A 15,201-nucleotide genomic window follows, 5' to 3' on the forward strand; every position below is an offset into this window, starting at 1 on the left:
CTCAGAGTATCAGGGAAGATGAGAAAGGCAGGTGACATAAAAGTAAATGAAACAAGCCAAAATGCACAGACCTGCCGTTCCCCTGTGCTTACACACACCAGCCTGAAATGCCTGACCACAAGAGCCACTCATGAAAGAGTCTCTCTCTCTCTCTCTCTCTCTCTCTCTCTCTCTCTCTCTCTCTCTCTCTCTCTCTCTTCCTCCCTCCCTTCCTCCTCACACCCCCTCTGCATTGTGTGGACAACATTAAAGCAGCAATATAAGAAATGTTTATTTAATAAGAAAAACATTTTAAATTGCTAGGCAATCAGTCAACAGTGCTTTGTTCATCTAAGTCAAAGGAAGCCCTCAAAACAAATTGTACAAACTTTGAAAAACAGATGGAAAAAGAAAACTTCTGTGTAGGCTACTTTTTTCTTAACAAATGTTCTTTATTACGAACTTATTAACCAAGCATGCGTCACTTATAACCAGACTAACCTAAATGATAGGAAAAGTGGACTAAAGCATACAATAACAATTCCATATGATACAATACAATAACAATACAATACAATACAATAACAGTTCTGAGGAAGGATTCTCCTGGTGTAATCAGCAAGATTTCTTTTGCTGGATCTGGAGTAACCAGGACTTGGAACCTCAGCAGGAGCCCTGAGCCACAAAGCCTTCCCTCGAGCAGTTCTCTCTAGGAGCATCTCCAGGAGTGATAATAGCCAAAACTATCCCAAGTCTCCAAATGCCCCGCCTCCGATTTTGGGTTCATTTATTTATCTCCTCCTAGAGTCTGTTCATGGGATCTTTTCAGCTGGCAACAATCAAGAGGCAGTTTGTCTTCTAGTGGATTAACTGCACATGTTCTCACAAGACTGATCGGATCCCACATTTGGGGTCATAACAAAAACAAGTTTACTTCCTTCACTTCTGAAAAGCAAGAAAACACATTGGATAAGACATATGGGGTTTCTTTGGAAAACAACTGAATAGAAATCCAGCATCACCTTAGCCGGAACTCTAGGACTGTGTGGGCAGTTTTAATTTACTCACATAGTAAGTAACAGAATCCTGCTGTGAAGCCAGTCATGTGAGGGAAATTGTGGAGAGGGGTAACAGGTCTGAAGAGAGAGATGACTCATCCACCCTCTGTATACTCAAACACAATGGTTTGTTATTTTTATTGTTGTTAGAACAAATATCTTCAAAGTTAGTGGGTCAAACAATATGATGACGATGATGATGGTTTTACTGTCTCACAGTTCTATAGGTCAATACTCTAGGCTGAGTCTCTCTCAGGTATAGCTGGAGTATTGACTGGACATGTTCCATCAGGAGACTTTGCAACTTCCAGGTTTGGTCTCTTCTTCAACGTAGCCCTCTTCCACCATTTGCAAAGGCAGCAGTGGAGGACCACTTCCTTCTCACATCTCTACATCTCCTGCCGTCAGGTTCCCTTGGATAATATCAGGGAGAGGCTCCCAGTCCTACTGGCTCATGTGATCATATTGGGCTGACCCAGGTAAACCCAGACAATCTCTCTGTGCTGGTTTGAGTGAGCGATGTCCCACCTTAGGCGCTGGTACTGTGAAGACTGTTTCCAGTTGGCAGAGCTGTTTGCAGAAGTGGCCATGCTTTGCCAGAAGTGCCACAGGGTGAGCTTGGAGATGTCACAGACTCACCTACTTCCACTTCTCTGCTTGGTGCTTTTGCTTGAGGTGGGCTTTCTCAGCCTCCTGCTCTTGCAGCCTTGCGTGGGGCTTGCCTGCCAGCCTCCCACCACATTGGCTGCTTAGCTCTCTGGACCCTGAAGCTAAATTAAACTCTCTTCCCGATTCTGTGACTCTAACATATCTACAGTCATGCATGATGACTCTTCACTGGTTCCAAGAATTCAGACATAGGCTCTTGGGAAGGGAGTTATAATGTGTAAAACAGGAAATTGTACTTTCCCCATTTTCCTTCTTCCTAGATCGATGTCTTGCTAGAATCTGAAAACTATGTTCCCCAAAAAATTCCAAGAAGGTTGGGTACAATGCAGCCTGGAAAGTGTTCAATTTCAGGTCAGACGACTGCACTATGAGAAAATCAAGCATAGACCTCAAAGCAGGGTCCTCTGGAAGACAGGAATTGTAACTATTTAAAGGGTAGGGATTTAACAGAACACCTGTTTCCTCTGCTTGGTTGGAGTTGTTCTTAAGCGAGACACGTGTTCTTCTGAGGGTAATAAAGAGCAGGATGTACTAGCTCCTCAGCACCACACATGGCTGCAGCCTTGTCGCCTCGACCTCACCCTCCACCCCAAGCTTGCATCCTAAGAACCGGGTGTTTTGAATCCTTTATCATTTTGGCCATAATCTGGTTTTCACCACATATTATCCTGACATCATGCGCAAGCATGGCTAGTCATCTTGTTTTCTTTCGGAAGTTTGAAGAATTCAGAAGTTACAGCAATGCAATGCGGGCAACCCTTGAAGACAGGATTTCCTGTGGTCGGACCTCTCTTGGACCACTCTACAGGACCCTGGGTGTCATGTCCTCCTTAGGACAACAGATCCACCTGAGTCCCAGGTCAATGTTCTTACAGCCTGGATTCTCCCTGCTCCTGTCGACGCTTAACATATTTTCCAGTTTATTCTATTACATCCCCGATTTCAGCTACCCAGGCTTCTAGCTACCCTCAGCGCTCATTTCCGGTGGCTCGGTAAACACTAAGTACCAGAAGGAGGTTCCTGCAGCGCTCCTACCGCACTGCAGGGCATACTGCGCTGGGGGACAATTCGTTCACCATCCTCCAAGACGCTAACTCTGAGCGCCATCAAACTGAGCAGAGAAAGATATCTGGATAGGCATTTTTCAGTGAGCAGGAGTTCTAAAAGCGCCTGTACTCCTTTGTACGTGAGCCTAATTTGAAAAATGTGCTGAGTCGCTATAAAACACTGCCTTCTCTGAGGCTCGAACTCAGGACCTTCAGATTATGAGACTGACGCGCTGCCTACTGCGCTAAGAAGGCGACAGAACACAGTGGTTGACTATGCCATACAGGAAACATTTGATGTCTTTTCTTTGTCCCCACCCCCAACCTGTCTCTGCAAGGAGTCTGCGAATTTCTGAACTTCTAAGTGGTTTTGGCGTGGAGATGTTTCCAAGACAACTAACACCGACCGACTAATGGGAACAGACATTAGCAAGTGCCTTCCATGGGCGCTGAGTACGTGGGGGTGGGGGGGTGGGGCTTGAGGGCCCTGCTTTATAAGTCTACCTGCTAAGAATGAAAACAATGATTGTTTGGACTCGTGGAATTAATAGAATGTGTCTCCTATTGTGAGTCAGATCCCGCAGTTGAGAGGAGTCAGGTCAATTGCATGAGACAGGATGGGCAAAGACAGAGGTGTGAGGGTAGGGCCGGGGACCTGCAGAAGTCCTTGTGACGATCCAAGACCCTCTGCAGCAAGCTGGCTGTGCACTGGACACTTGAGCTAAGTCACATGGCTAGTGCTTAATTCCCACTCTCGCACACTTTCTTTCAACAGGGAACTGTGTTATAACCGTAAACCTACATTTAGAGCGGTGGTTAAGAGCACACACTTCTCCTGCAGGGGAACAGAGCAATCCAATACCCTTTTGTTAACTGCTGTACGTCAGCCCAGAACATGGATTTTGTGCTTAAAAGCTCACACTGTGAAAGGATCAATGCTACACTGGGATCCTGAACCCAGTGTAGTCGCTGGCTGGCTTTCTACTGGCTAACCCGGAGTCTGAGCAGCCTTGGCTGAATAGCCCCAAGGCTAGAGCTGGAGACTGCTGGCCCCTTCCCTTCCCTCTCAGGCTGCACCAGCCTGTGCGCTCCCCTTTGAGCCAATCACCCCACAGGCCTTGGCTTTTCCAGCACTTGTTTGTTTGCTTTTTATTTACTATTTTGTGGTGCTGGAGCTGAAATCTGGAGAATCACACATGCTAGGTCAGCTGTCCTGCCTGGTCACTCCAGCCTTAATCTGGTGTGTGTGGCTTCTTTGTTTGGGGATTGAGGTCTTTGCTAATTTCCCTTTTCAATTCTAAATCACTGGGTACAGTTTTCCCCTTTCCGTTCAGACTCGACTGAAGAACCCAGTTGCCTCAATTTCTTCCACATTGCCCAATATCGTAATCCCTATTACAAACAGGTTGGCGGCGCCTGGCTTCTCCCGCGCTGGCGATTTACAACAGGACTCCACTGCCTGAGGTCTGGAGCCCTGAAGTCTGAACCCGGTTTCCATAATCTCTCCGACGGAGACTACCAGAAGGAACCGGGTGTTCAGTTTTTAGGATGCTGTGTATCAAGTATTTTAGCCATAATAACACAGCTCCACGACCACCGAGCAGGCAGGTATTTCCTCTGCCTTGGAGGAACTCATAGCTGAATTTTGTCATCTAAAAGATAAGGAGATCGGAAATCCTGTTAAATAACTTCCCACCTATGGGGACCAGAGACAATATTTTGTAAAATTCTGCTCCCATCTCCCAAAGAAATTAACTTATCCTGCTAAGACATAAGCTCACTGTGCTCAAGAGCCCCTCCTCGGCAGCGGCTCAGTAGTTTTGAAACTCTGGTCTGACACTCATTTCAAGGCTCTTGTGAGATGAAATTTTGGGAGTAATTTCAGAGTAAGTTTGTAAAGCCCACGCACAGCTTGTCTAGCCCTGTAGAGTTACTGGATCAATCGGGCACAGGGCGCTGCTGAGGTGAAGACCCGGCAGAGCTCGTGGACTGGCCATCTGGGACCTTGACTCCAGGGTTCCTGACCGCCTGGCGGTGACGCGGTTTGAGTTTAGAATGGTGCCCTTCAGAGTGGTACAGTGGCTTGTGACGTTTCTAGGAGCTGTGCGTCACACCTCACGCGTGGCGCTTCTTCGAGTCCTCCTTTGTTCGTGTCTACTTTGTCGTTGTTGTCACAGCTAGGCCACCAGGTAGGGAACTGGAGCTCTGAGGGTCCCTGGGGAACAGGATCAGCGGCATCGGTTCAGCAAAAAGTCTCGGGGACAATCGACTGGGAGGCTGATGCCCCCCGTTGGCCTCGCCAGCTACAGTCTCTAGGACTGCGGGCGACTTCGGAGTCACAGATATTCGGTGTCACCAAATCTCCTGATCGCGGCCACAAGGGACTGTCTCAAACTTCGGGATGAGGAGACTTCAAACGGGACCATCCCAGCATCTAGGTAGAAGGGAAACCAATGCCTCAAGTCCTAGAGTGGTCAGTGCTGGCTCCACCCTGCCCCCTGCGGGTCGCTTTGAGCCTGTTCCGTTTGTCGCCAGGGCTCTGCAGACACTCAGACCAAGAGTCCAAAAGCGTCCAAGGCAAGTAATTTCTGGGGAGCCTGAAAAAGCTCATTTCAAAATCTCAAGTTCTCCACTCCTCCGGGACTTCGTTAAAGCAGACGGAATGAACACGTGAGGCCGTGCCCGAATTCAGACGACGACAACCTGACAACTTTCTCTTTTGTTTCTTCAGTTCCCGCTGAGGGAGCCATGAAACAAACGCCTTGAAGCGCAGGAGTGCTCAAAACTTCTAGTCTGGTGGCGATGGTAAAGTTCCAGCCGAGCCAGGGATGGCACCGCTGCGACCCAAGACAAGCGTGGGTGCGCCGAGGAGACTGGGCCCTGGGCCTGGCGGGGCCGGGCTGGTCCCGGACTCACTCATCACGCAGCAGCGACTCCGGGACATAGGCCAGAGGGACCAGGCCCCGCCGGCCGGGAACCACCAAGGTTTCGTGGCACAAACTCTGGGCCTGCGGGTCCACACACCAAACATCTAATCTCACAACCTCCATAGCCACGAATTTAGACTGGGCTCCTGTTAGGAGTCCCTGCCGCAGAGCTGGGCTCTGTCGCTCCGGTTCTCTGCCAGGGCAGTTCCAGACCAGGCTGGCATTTAAGTCAGGCTGCAGGAGGGCCAGGCAAGCGTGCCTGCTGCTCTGTTCTTCCAGGAGGGAAAATAATGCCCATTTCGTTCGAGATTCCAGAACAGAATTCCAGTCTGGCATCCCCATGTCCACAAGACCTAGGTCTGTCTCTCGCAGCCTAGCAGGGAGGCACGATCTGGCCGAGGCCTGCCACCCACTGACTTATCCAAATGTTTTTGGCGAATGGAATCCGAAATTCAGTACAACTGGGAGGAGTTGAAATAGTCACTAGGGGCTAACGGGAGATCTGTGCAGCGGGCGGCTAGAAGTCGGCTTGCACTTTGTGCGTGCACTGAGCGAGCGGACTGGGCAGTCTGGGGCCAGAATCTCTGAGTCCCACAACCGTGGTCAGGAAGTCATTGCAGCTGACAGTTGTTGCTCATATAAAGAATGTCCTTTCTGGTCAGAGAAACTTTCTACTGAGAACAAAGCGAGGTTCGTAACTTTTTTTTTTTTTTACGTTTTTAAACATTTTTTTAATCTTAAAGTTTTGGGGGCAACACCCCCCAAAAAACCCACACCACACCACCACACCACCACACCCAAAAAATACCGAACCAAAACCCCCCCACCCACGTCTTTGTATTTTCCTTTACATCATGGCCTATCAGTTGAGGTCGATTGGGGCCTTTTTCTCAGCTGGCCGGTTAGCTCAGTTGGTTAGAGCGTGGTGCTAATAACGCCAAGGTCGCGGGTTCGATCCCCGTACGGGCCACGTGACAATGTTGCTTTTAGTCAATCTGCCTTAAAACAAAAGGATGAAGGAAATCTACTTTGTGCAGCTGTCTAAAGCATACTGCTTCAAAGTATTCCATCTAGAAGGAGTCCTATCCTGCCTTCTGATTTTGTGGCTTAGTGTCCTGAAAGCACAGATGGAGTAGAGGAAGCAGAGGGCAACAGCAGTGAATACCCGGGCCTTTCTCCCTGTCACATCCCACAGTGTCCCTGCTCTCCAGCCACTGACTTCACCAGCAGACTTCCTGCAAAGCTGTGTGCATCAGAAGGCTGGGTGAGGCTCCCAGAAAATCCGCAGTTCTGGCCTCTGGCTGCCTCTTCATTTCGGTTTCCTTCCTAACCTAGAGACATTGAACCGAGGAGTGTCAGGTTCAGAGCCCCAATCTGTTCACCAACGTCCAACTGCTTACTGAGGTCCCAGCATCTTCTGGCAGAGATCTTTGCTGACAGTTTTCTGAACTTGAGCTTGTCCCTCGCAGGAGTCCCAGGGAGCCTGGCAGAGGTCGGCTTGTGGCGTTTATGATGAGCCTTTTAGTGTGTGTCCCCATCATGTTATAAAAGGCAAATATCAAGCTGTGAGTGATGCAGTAAATCAGATGTCCTTGGGTATTTCTCCAAATGTTAATTACTTCTCTAATTAAAATGCTGGTGATCAGATGAGGGCTTTATGCACTAGGCAGGCACCATGCCACTAAGCCGCATCCCAGCCATTCCAGGCTTTAGAAAGTCTATACAGTGAATTTGTGCTCTGAAGGAACACACAAGTCTGTAGGGGTCTGCTTGCCCCTCGCACTGTACTTAGATAAGCAGTAAGTGACTTCTCTGCGACCTCACAAAGCTCTGAGAGGTTGTAATGCTCCAAAATCAGGAAAGCAGCGAAGGGCAGAGTGTGGACAAGAAACACAAGGCAGGAAGGTTCTGAAAGGTTGAACCCAATGAAACTGAGCTTTGGGGTGAGGAATCCCAAGAGATGGGATTTTCTACTGCAGTCATCTGATGTGAACGAAAGCAGTGAGCCAAATGCTTCTCAGACCGCAGTGGGCTGCCTCAGAGAATGCCAGAAGTGAAATGGACACAAAAAATTATAGATGTTTCTAGGGCCCCAGTGTATGAGATCTTAGCTCTCAGGAGACACAGTGTAAAATTGGCCACAGCCTTCTACAACAGTGAAGGTCACAGAAGAGAAAGTGTTCAAGGAGAGCAGCTGCAGGGCCATTGATTGCCAGCTCTACTGTCAACACTCAAGGCCCAGCTGGCTTCCCTTTGGCCTCCAGATCCCAGAACAGCACCTAGGAGTAGAACAACGGAGATCTGTGTCTCCGCGCTGTGAGGTTATGTAAGGTAGGAAATGGTTCTGGAGTTTTCTCTGTAGGATCTGCCTTTGCATAACCTTAGCTCTGCTGAGTCCCTCGCACTTATGAGTAAACTCAGTAGCTCAGATTTCTTTTTTCAAGTGTCAACCAGGTTCTTCAGATTTGTTGACCCCTGAAATGTTGCAAGCAGCGCAGCAGTTGCACGATGTAGTCAGGATTCCTTTGTTAGCTGAGTGAAGACGGAATGGCTTCACTCTCCCTTTTGTGTCTTCTGCAGCCAGGCACCTTCAGAGCATGAAATGGCACCTGCCTTGCTTCCTCCATCCCATGATAGGGAGCTAGAGCAAATTTCTACTTGTGGTCCAGTGTGGCCTGAATCTCCTCTCTCCATCTCCCCAAACCACCAGGAACTGATTTCAATGTAATGAATAGCCGTCTCTCTCTCTCTCTCTCTCTCTCTCTCTCTCTCTCTCTCTCTCGCCCAGGTCCTTTTCAGATGCCATGATGCCAGATACCAGAGACTCAGGGGAATTGACTATTTCCTCAAGGTCTGGGAGTTGGGAAGTGGCGTGCCCTAATAGGAAAACAGATGTTAAGTATTTCTAATAATGAGCTCTTCCTCTGCTCCAATTCACCTGTCACTGCCTGGTCTCCACAGCAACTCACCCACTAGCACACCAAACATCTAATCTCCCAACCTCCACAGCCTTGAATTTAGACTGGGCTCCTGGTGATAGTTCCTGCTCCAGACTCAGGCTCTGTCACTCAAGGTCTCTGCCAGGGCAGTTACAGATCAGGTGACGTTTAGGCCCAGGCTGCAGGAGGGACAGGGAAGTGTGCCTGCTGCTTTCTTCTTCCAGGGAGGAAATATCATCCATCTCCTTTTAGATTCCAGAACAGAAGAAATCTAGTTCCAGATCCGGATGGTCCATGGCGAATGGCTGCTGTTAGATGGTCCACTCTAGACATCTGGGGTCGAGAGGGTCCACTCAGGAGGTTCCAGCGGTGTGCTTGGTGGGTTCAATTGCAGGAATGTCAGGAGGAAACATTCCCAGCTAGAGCCTCTGGAGGGAGGCAGAGCAGAGTGTAGGGTGCTCCACACTGGCTTCTGAAGGTAAGGACAAAAAGTGTGGTCACAGGACAATGGCATTTGTGTAAAACACAGGCAGTGAGGAAGGTGGAAGAGCCCGGACATGTGGAGACAACTTGAGGAGAACGTGTAGATGCTGGAGAGCTTGTGAGAGAACCCAGGCCAGTGGCTAATAAGGTCACAGAAAAGTGATTCTCCATTTTTACAGAGCTTAGGAGTGGGAAACAGACTAGTGGGAAGGGGACACTTGGCACTCAGGCCCCGTGGAGGACCTGTCCACATGGTGATGGTCACAGTGCAGGGCAGCGGGACGCTCCCTTCTGGTGAGGCGCAGAAGCACCTCTCACTATCGCAGCAGAGTTGGCAAAAACTGGGCGAGGAGCGGGAAGATTCCAGAGAAGTTAGAGCAGGCACGACATGGAGGTTTAAGGGTGAAGTCCACACCTGGTGGCCCGGAAGCTTTTGTCAGGTTTACAGTCACTCATAGCTGTCCAGAAGACCGAGTGCTCTAGGGAGCCCCAATGCTTGTCCTTTGAGTAGGACAGCAAAGAGTAAGACCAAGTTAGTCCAAACTACACATCTGTCCCAGAGCATGCACTAGAGAAGTCATGAAGACACTGGCCAGAGGCTCAAAAGCTAAAGTGAGTGGAGGATGTGGGCATCGATCCCACTACCTCTCGCATGCTAAGCGAGTGCTCTACCATTTGAGCTAATCCCCCCGGCAATAAAGGGCCTTTTCTTGTACTTTCCTTTATGCACAGTACTTCCCCTGGTACTCACAGAATTAACTCACATGGATAGGGTCAAGGAAAGTGCCCTGTGAAGCCCCAAAATGCAGCTTGGCCATGATTATCTCCTAACTGCTCAAAAGTGTATGGAGTTGGCAGGCTGACTGAAAACAGTGTCTCCACCCGGTTTCGAACCAGGGGCCTCTTGTATGTTAGGCAAGTGTGATACCCACCACACTGCAGATACATCATAGCCAGACTGCTTCCTAGTTTCTGTTCATATATGCAAAACTTGCACAAAGTGAGTCCAGGACAGCCAAGTGTACACTGAGAAACCCTGTTTCAAAAAACCAGTGCCAAAACAAAACAAAGCAAAATAAAACCACCTAACAAATGAGTTGATGTTGGCATCCATTGCATTTACTTAAGTTATGGGCTAAGGAAATCAAAGTAACTAAGGTGGCGGCTCCCTCCATCCCCAGCCGCTGTCTGAGCACTGAGATTGCACACTGTGCGCGAAGTCCTGTGGGATGCGTCCCTCTGTGGCTGGCTTACCTCACTTGAGGCAACATTCTCTTTCACTCTTTACAAGTGACAGAGCCCTTTATAAAGGGCCGAGTAGCTAACGCTCCTTGTGTGCCTGCTGTGCTCTCATCTGTCCGGTGGTGACAGTAGCTTGATTTCGCGTCTTGGTGACTAGGATAATCCTCCTGAGAATGTGAAGGCCCAAGTGTCTCAAAAAGATTCTGATCTGTTGCCATGAGTGTCTCAGAACAAAGCCAATGTCTCCGAACACCTCGATTCCACTGCTGTGGCCACATGCCCATCAAGGGGAGGCCCTATTTTCCATTTCTAAAGGAAACTCCATGCTAGAGCACTAGCTGCTCTTGCAGAGGACCTGGTTTTGATTCCCAGCACCCACAGGGCCTCTCAAAAGCATGTTCAGTTTAAGTAATAGAGCATCAGTCGCCCTCTTCTGGTCATATTGGACACTGCATGAAAATGAACATATATGTTCTAAATATTAGAAGCTTTTCTGTGCATAATCTCAGTATTCCCTTCCTTTGTGCAGCCAAAGACACATAGAAACCCTTTATACCAGGGACTTCCTGTGGCCACACTGGGATGAAACACAGGAGCCCCTCCCCCTCCCCTTCCTCACTCCCAGTCCCTGGGGACTTTGCCTCTTGGTGAGGATCCAGGGTCCCCTTAGCTCTTTCCTACTGGCCCCCTGAGCCTTTCCCCATAGCCCATCTCCATTCCTTTGTGTCACCCACCGACCTGCAGGAGCCCCTTATCAAGAGCCGCACAGCCACCTTGCCTAGGATCCAGAGTGGTCAACAGCAACCAAAGGACAGAGTACACACCCAACAAAGACAGGATCAGTTGTCTGCACCAAGCAAGGTCTCAAGTGTCATAACCACCGCCTGTGTGGACAGGCAAGACAGCATGCTTCCTAGAGAAGCCAGGCAGCCTATTGCAGCAGGCCATGAGGGTTCCAGTAGAGCTGAGCCATCAGACAGTGACTTCAACGTAACGATTGTGAATGTGTTTAAGGACCTTAACTTCCCTGTAATGCCAGCACTCAGGGAGGCAGAGGCAGGCAGATCTCTGTGAGTTCAAGCCCAGCCTCATCTACAAAGTGAGTCCAGGACAGCCAAGGCTACACAGAGAAACCCTGTCTCAAAAAACAAAAATGGCATGGGCAGAGAACCTTAACTTTTAAAAAGATATAAAAAATGCCTTACTGAAAACTCAAACAGTTCAAGGAATGTTTAGCTTGAATAAAAGTGGTCCCCGTAAGCTCGTGGGGAGTGGCATTATTTGAAAGGATTAGGAGATGTGGTGTCACCGGAGTAGGTTTTGCCTTATTGGAGGAAGTGTGTTACTTGGGTGGGCTCTGAGGTTTCAGAAACTCAAGCCAGTAACAATGGCTCGCTCTCCCATCCTGCTGCCAACTACACATCTGACAGTGGGTTAGTATGTACACTACACAAGGAACTAAAAAAGAAAAAAGACAAAGAAAGAAAGAAACAAACAAAACCAGGACATTAAGAAATCACATAATCCTATTTAAAAATGGAATAAAGCCGGGCGTGGTGGTGCACTCTCGAGGCAGAGGCAGGTGGATTGCAGTGAGTTTGAGGCCTGCCTGGTCCACAAAGGCAGTCCAGGACAGCCAAGGCTACACAGAGAAACCCTGTCTCCAAAAAAAAAAAAAAAAAAAAAAAAAAAAGAGTAAAGAACTAAACAGAGTTCTCAAAAGATGAAATACAAATGCCTGAGAAACAAAGAAATGTTCACATCTTTAGCCGTCAGGGATATGCAAATCAAAACTACTTTTCAAATTCTTCTCAGCTCAGGCAGAATGGCCAAGGTCCATAAAGCTAAAGACAGCACACGCTAATGAGGTGTGGGGAAAGAGGAATTCTTATTCATTGCTAGTGGGAGCCCAAACTCCTGCAGTTTCTATGGATATCGATGTGGTGGTTCCTCGGGAAGCTGGGAATCGATCTACCTCAAAATCCAGCTAAAACTGGTGCACGGGTGCATGTCTTTAGTCCCAGAGATTGGGAGGCCTAGGCAGGACAAGCTCTGTGAGTTTGAGGGCAGTCCTGAGCTCTACATAGTAAGTTCCAGCACAGCCAGGGATATGCACAGAGACAAAGAAAACAAGCAAGCTAATCAGATCTGTCTGTACTACTCTGAGGCATATCCCCAAAGGACTGTACATCCCGCCACAGACGTACTAGCTCAGTCATGTTCATTGTCGCCTTATTTATAATATTCAGAAATTAGAAACAGCCCAGATGCCCATTAACTGATGAATGAATAATGAAAACATGGTTCATTTATGCAATGAAGTATTATTCAGGTGTAAATGACAGGTGTGAACTGTGTTGTGGGTGCTGGGCATTGAACCTGGGTCCTCTGGAAGAGCCGCTGGTGCTCTTAACCGCTGAGAATATCAAATTTCAAATTCAGGAACAGAAGAAAGCTAGTCTGGGTTCTGTGTGGTCCACCGGGAACCTTCCTGGGTTAGATAGTCTACGCAGGACATATGGGTTCACCTGGGCTCAGTAGCTTCGCTCGGGATGAACTCAGCAGTCGCGGCAGAGGTGTGGTGGGTTCAGAGGTTGGTTTTCAAGCTAGGAATATTGTGTGGGCGCATTCTCAGTTAGGCAGGAAGCAGAGTAATCACGAGGTTTTTCTCACTGCCTTCTGAAAACCTGGATGTAAACCATCAGTGTTTCTGGTTGGAGGACCTCTTAGCATATGAGGCTAGCGTGCTACCATGACACTACAGGGACACCTTACAGTAACCTGACACTGTTACTTTACACCCAAGGCAGACTGTATCCTTGCTGAGGTGCCACCAAGAACTTACATATCTACATTAATGGAAAAAACCTGCAAAGAACACTATGGAACCAGGAATAAAGGCCGTGGGTGAGAGGCGAGACAGTGACACAGGCAAGGAATAAGGAGCAAACAAAGGCCCCGACAGATTCAAAGTGACAACACATCTGGAGGACCTGGGCAGCGCGCTGCTACTTCTGTGCCAACCGAGGGCTCTACCTCTTCAGCTAATCTCAGTGCTCTGGACCTTGTCACCCCCAGGGCCGCATGACTGTCACGTCCCCAAACACATAGCGGAGATTAGACAATGTACTCAAAACCAGTTCAGGGCCTGAGCGCCTGTGTCGTCGCTCTAATCAGTGGTTCTTAACCTGTGGGTCGCGACCCAGTCAGAGACTCCAATGACCCTTTCCATAGGGTTCGCCTAAGGCGACCGGAAAACATCTATACAATATGACTCATAACCGTAGTAAACTTACAGCTATGAATAATTAGCAGTGAAAGTGATTTTATGGCTGGGGCGTCACTACAAGAACAGGAAGTGTATTGAGGTCGCAGCCTTAGGAAGGGTGAGAACCACAGCTCTAAGAGAGAAGCAGCGCCAGGGAAGGGGGCATGGGAAAACGCCGAGCGTCAACAGACTCCTGGTGGCAGTGGAACATGTGGCTTCCTTTGTTCTTAGAAAGAGGGTGGAGAATGTGCTCCCTCAGGTCTGGTCAAGAAAGATGGTGAAAGGCTCTAGCAGGCCCGACCATGGCAGACAGGGTGCCGACAGCTTTTGTATTTCACTCTTTTCCCCCTCGCTAAACTGTTAGGCTACATTCCTGACGCTGACCCCCAACGTCTAGTTATTTGGCCACTGACTCATGCCTGAGACAGAACAGCAAGATGCCACTATGGAATCATCAAAGTCAAAGATTGAAATGCATTATTCTGACTAAGCTAAATAAAACACCCCGTCAGAACTTATCAGCAAGTCCTAGCTCATTCTACACAGACCTTCCCTTTCATCCTTTTAAAATTAAGGCTTGCAAAGCTATTTATGCAGGGTTTCTGCCCGATTCAGATTCAGTGACCTTGTCTCTTTGTCTTGCTCACTAAAGGGTCTCTCTGCGATGATTTGTGCTTGGGTAATTGGTGTTTGGGTGTGTTCGTTGCCTAATGAGGCTCCAGAGAGAGCACCCCGCAGTACATGGGTCCCTTCAGATGGGTGTGTGTTTGGTTGAAAGTCTGAGAACTTTAGAGAACTGCAAAATAGCAAAAGGATGATTGTTCCCGCCCGGTTTCGAACCGGGGACCTCTCGCGTGTGAGGCGAGCGTGATAACCACTACACTACGGAAACACCCTGTAGATGCAGTTTTGTCATTTTGTCATCCAAGACAGAGGCCCCCAGGGATTACAACCAAACCAGAGTTTGAAAACCACAGTGGAGAGGAGCGATCCTGGCATGGGAAAGGAATAAGAAATGTGACTTGGGCGGCAGAGGGGAGAGCTCAGCGAAGGGAGAAGCGCGGGTGTAGGAATTCCCGCGTAGAAACGTAGCTGTGCATCGCAGGGGAATCGCGCGCGTGTAAACCACACGGAGGGCACGAGGTTGGAAGAGCCTGATCACCGGGGACACCTCGAGGAGGACGTTGTAGACGCCAGAGAGCTTCTGAGAGAACCCGCGGAGGTAGCTCTAAAAGACTCAGATCCCCACGCCCACACCTTCCCCGAGTTTAGGAATGGAAAATTGAGAGTGAGATTAGTGGAGAGCGACCAGGTTCCAGTCAGGCGGAGAGCAGGTTTGTCCACGCGTTGCTGTCGGTGGCTTTGCAGGTCTGTGGGTAGTTCCACTGAGGCGCAGAACAAGCCTCCACTGACGCGTTAGCAAAGTGAGCAAAGAGATGCACCGGAAAAAAGATTGTAGAGGGGCAGGCAGAACATTTAGAGCCCGGTAGTTTAAGAGGAAATTGCTAATCTTGGCTGTGTAGAAGAGGTTCTGACCCAGCGTCCGGCAAGTGAGGTGAAGGAGCAAATAAATGGGGCTATTTGTTAAAT

Source organism: Acomys minous (assembly GCF_964271855.1).
Source record: "Acomys minous genome assembly, chromosome: 9".
Lineage (NCBI taxonomy): Eukaryota > Metazoa > Chordata > Mammalia > Rodentia > Muridae > Acomys > Acomys minous.